Here is a 4,489-nt window from a genome sequence, read left to right as displayed (position 1 = left end):
ATCATCCCTGAGGTGCAGGCACTGTACCAGGAGGTATCTTGAATCATTTCTGAGGTGCAGGTGCTGCACCAGGTGTCTTGAATCAGCCCTGAGGTGTGAGCACTACACCAGGAGGTGTCTTGATTCATCCCTGAAGTGTGAGCACTGCACCAGAGGTGTCTTGATTCATCTCTGAGGTGTGAGCACTGCACCAGGAGCTGTCTTGAATAACTTCTGAGGTGTGACCATTGTACCAGGAGGTGTCCTGTATCATCCCTGTGGAGGGAGCACTGCACCAGAAGGTGTATTGGATCATCCCTGAAGTGTGAACACTACATCAAAAGGCATCACGAATCATCCCTAAGGCTTGAGCACTGCACCAGGAGGTGTCTTTGATCATGCCTGAGATGTAAGCACTGCACTAGGAGGTGTTTTGGATCATCCCTAGGTGGGAGCACTACACCAAGAGGAGTCTTGGATCATCTTTCAGGTGGGAGTACCACACCTCGAGGTGTCTTGGATCATCCCTGAGGTGGAAGCACTGCACCAGGAGTTGTCTTGGATCATTCCTGAGGTGTGAGTACTGCACCAGGAGGTATCTTGTATCATCCCCGAGGTTGGAGCACTACACCAGGAGATGTTTGGATCAAACCTGACATGTAGGCACCGCACCAGAAGGTCTCTTGGATGATGCCTGAATTCTCAGCACTGCACCAGGAAGTGTATTTTATCATCCTTGAGGTCAGAACACTGCACCAGCAAGTGTCTTGGATTGTGCCTAAGGTGTGCGCACTGCACAAGCAGTTGTCTTGGCTCATCCCTAAGAAAGGAGTACTGCGCCAGGGGGTGTCTTGGATTATGCCTGAGTTGTGAGCACTGTATCAGGAGGTGTCTTGGATCAGCCCTGAATTGTGAGCACTGCACAAGGAGGTGTCTTGGATCATCCCTGAGGTGGGAGCACTGCACCAGGAGGTGTCTTCAATCATCCCTGAGGTGTGAGCACTGCACCAGGAGATGTCTTGGATCATCCCTGAGGTAGGATCACTACACCAGGTTTCTTGGATCATTTCTGAAGTGTGAGCACTGCACCACAAGGTGTCTTGAATCATCCCTGAGGTAGGACCACTACACTAGGAGATGTCTTGGATCATCCCTGAGGTGTGAGCACTGTACCAGGAGGTGTCTTGGATCATCCCTGAGGTGCAGTGATATGGTTTGGTCATGTCCCCACCCAAATCTCATCTTGAATTGTAGCTCCCATAATCCCCACGTCATAGAAGGGACCCTGTGGGAGGTAACTGAATCATGGAGGGAGTTACCTCCATGCTGTTTTCATGACAGTGAGTTAGTTTTCAGATCTGATGGTTTTATAAGGAGCTTTTCCCCCATTTACTTGGCACTTCTCCTTCCTGCCATCCTGTAAAGAAGGATGTGTTTACTTCCTTCCACTTTGATTGTAAGTTGTTTGAGGCCTCCTCAGCCCCACAGAACTATGAGTCATTTAAATCTTCTTTCTTTATAAATTACCCAGTCTTGGGCAGTTCTTTATAGCAGTGTGAGATCAGACTAATAAACACCCCCATGATTTAATTACCTCCCACCAGGTCCCTCCCATGACACATGTGGATTATGAGAACTACAATTCAAGATGAGATTTGGGTGGGACGCAGCCAAAACATGTCATTCCATTCATGGTCCCTTTAAAATATGTCCTCACATTTCAAAACACAATTATGTACTTCCAACAGTCCCCCAAAGTCTTAATTCATTCCGTCATTATCCCCAAAGTCCAAATCTAAAGTCTCATCTGAGACAAGGCAAATTCCTTCTGCCTATGAGCCTGTAAAATCAAAAGTGAGTCAATTACTTCCAAGATACAATGGAGATACAGGCATTGGACAAATACACCCATTCCAAATGAGAAAAATTGGCCAAAACAAAGAGGCTCCAGGCCCCACCCAAGTCCAAAATCCAACAGGGCAGTAACCAAACCTTAAAGTTCCAGAATAATCTCCTTTAACTCCGTGTCTCACATCAGGTCATGCTGATGCAAGAGGTGGGCTCCCATGGCCTTGGACTGCTTCACCCCTGTGGCTTTGCTTTCACAAGATGGCATTGAGTGTCTGAGGCATTTCCAGGTGCACAGTGCAAGCTGTCAGCGGATCTACCATTCTGGGGTCTGAAGGACGGTGGTACTCCTCTCACAGTTCAACTGGGCAGCACCCCCATGGGGACTTCCTTTGGGGGCTCCAATCCCACATCTCCCTTCTTCAATGCCCTAGCAGAGGTTCTCCATGAGCGCTTTGCCCCTACAGCAGACTTCTGCCTGTACATCCAGGTATTTGCATACATCCTCTGAAATCTAAGCTGAGGTTCCCAAACCTCAATTCTTGACTCCTGTACACCCACAGGTCCAAGACCACGTGTAAGCCACCAAGGCTTGGGGCTTGCACCCTCTGAAGCAACAGCCTGAGCTCTATGTTGGCCCCTTGAGCCACAGCTGGAACTCACTATCACCAAATCCCTATACTACACAAAGCAGCAAGGCCCTAGGCCTAGCCCGTGAAACCCTTTTTTCCTCCTAGGCCTCTGGGCCTGTGATGGGAGGGGCTGCTGTGAAGAACTCTGACATGCCTTGGAGACAGTTTCCCCATTGTCTTGGTGATTAACATTTGGCTTTTCGTTACTGATGCAAATTTATCTAGCTGGCTTGAATTTCTTCTCCAAAAATGGGTTTTTCTTTTCTATCACATCATCAGGCTGCAAATTTTCCTAAGTTTTATGTTCTGGTTCCCTTTTAAACATAAGTTTTAATTCCAAACCATATATTTGTGAGTACATAAAACTGAATGCTTTTAACAGCACCCAAGTCACCTCTTGAATGCTTTGCTGCTCAGAAATTTCTTCTGCCAGATACCCTAAATCATCTCTCTCAAGTTCAAAATTCCACAGATCTTTAGGGCAAGGGAAAAATACTGCCAGTCTCTTTGCTAAAATGTAGCTAGAGTCACCTTTATTCCAGTTCCCAAAAAGTTCTTCATCTCCATCTGAGACCACCTCAGCCAGGACTTCATTGTCCACATCACTATCAGCATTTTGGTCAAAACCATTAAACAAGTCTCTAGGAAGTTCCAACTTTCCTGGAAGACATCTTCCTGTCTTCTTCTGAGCCCTCCAAACTGTTCCAACCTCTGCCTGTTACCCAGTTCCAAAGTCATTTCCACATTTTTTAGTATCTTTATAGCAGTGCCCCACTACCCAGTATCAATTTACTGTTTTATTCCATTCTCATGCTGCTATGAAGAACTGCCTGAGACTGGGTAATTTATAAAGGAAAGAGGTTTAAATTACTCACAGTTCTGCAGGGCTGGGGACGCCTCAGGAAACTTACGATCATGGCAGAAAGCAAAGGGGAAGCAGGCACGTCTTCATGTGTCTGGAGAAGGAGGAAGAGAGCAAAGAGGGAGGTGCCACACACTTTCAAACAACCAGGTCTCCTGAGAACTCATTCACCATCACAAGAATGCAAGGGGGAAATCTGCCCCCATGATCCAATCACCTCCAACCAGCCCACTTCCCCAACACTGGGAATTACAATTCGACATGAGATTTGGTTGGGGACACAGAGCCAAACTATATCAGTGCTTAACCTCATTTGAGTTGTCACACGCAACCAGGAGGCTTGAATAACCCACTGCTTCCAGACTAGATGGCTTTCTGTGTGACCCCAAGAGAGACTCCCAGCCTCTGCTGATTCCTATGTAAAGTGTGGGTTGGAACTGGATGGTATCGTAGGTTCCTTTAGCTCCGTATGATTCTCATGTAAAATTCCACCCAGCAGTCAGGCAAGAGGTGCACTGGGGAGAGGAGGTGGAACTCGCAGGTTGTTGATAAAATCCTGAAATCCCTTGTCTCTGTGCTTCAAACAGGCACCTTCCCAACATCTATGACTGTCTTTGAACTGCTCATAAAGAGTGCTGATTAATGTGACACTTCACATGCCCACCATGAAATCAGGAAGGCCCTTAGATCTCCTTCAAACCCGCGGTGCCGGTGCCTTCGCCCCATCAATCAGAGATGAAACTGTGATTGCGTTGCAAGGAGACGAGGCCATCCTGGAGTTCTGCCATGAAAGAATCGCTGGGACTCAAAGGAGGGGAAAACAAGGGAAGGAGAGGGGAGGAAGGGAAAGAGAAGCTGCTTCCAGAAGGAATAAATTTGTGCGTGTACTTTGATCCTGCTATGATTTTTATTTGTTTTAGCCACATCCTTTTCACTGCACCACTCAGCTAAAGGTGCTTTAAATTAGATGGCGCTAGGAAACCCTCTTCCTCCCCCCTTCTTCCCCTGCCTGCCACACAGGCCCACAGTCTTCAGTCAGTGTGAGATGTATAATCATGTCATGCTCAAATGTAACTGGAATAAATTGAGACAAATAAACTCAAAGGCACCACATGCATTTAGAATGCTCTTTGTCAGGGTTTCCTAATATGCTTGCAGGCAGCTAACT

At 47.1% G+C, this 4,489-nt stretch overlaps 1 long non-coding RNA gene across 1 annotated transcript; it reads left to right on the top strand.

Moving 5' to 3' along the window:
• The first annotated feature begins 1,020 nt into the window (after window positions 1–1,020).
• Window positions 1,021–4,214, top strand: LOC129531994 (uncharacterized). Its single transcript, XR_008677545.2, has 2 exons — window positions 1,021–2,317; window positions 3,909–4,214. It is a non-coding gene; the product is annotated as an uncharacterized lncRNA (long non-coding RNA).
• Window positions 4,215–4,489: the final 275 nt, after the last annotated feature.

Source organism: Gorilla gorilla, chromosome 11, assembly GCF_029281585.2.
Source record: "Gorilla gorilla gorilla isolate KB3781 chromosome 11, NHGRI_mGorGor1-v2.1_pri, whole genome shotgun sequence".
Lineage (NCBI taxonomy): Eukaryota > Metazoa > Chordata > Mammalia > Primates > Hominidae > Gorilla > Gorilla gorilla.
The sequence above is the reverse complement of the archived record's forward strand: the minus strand, read 5'-3'. Positions and strand labels throughout refer to the sequence as shown.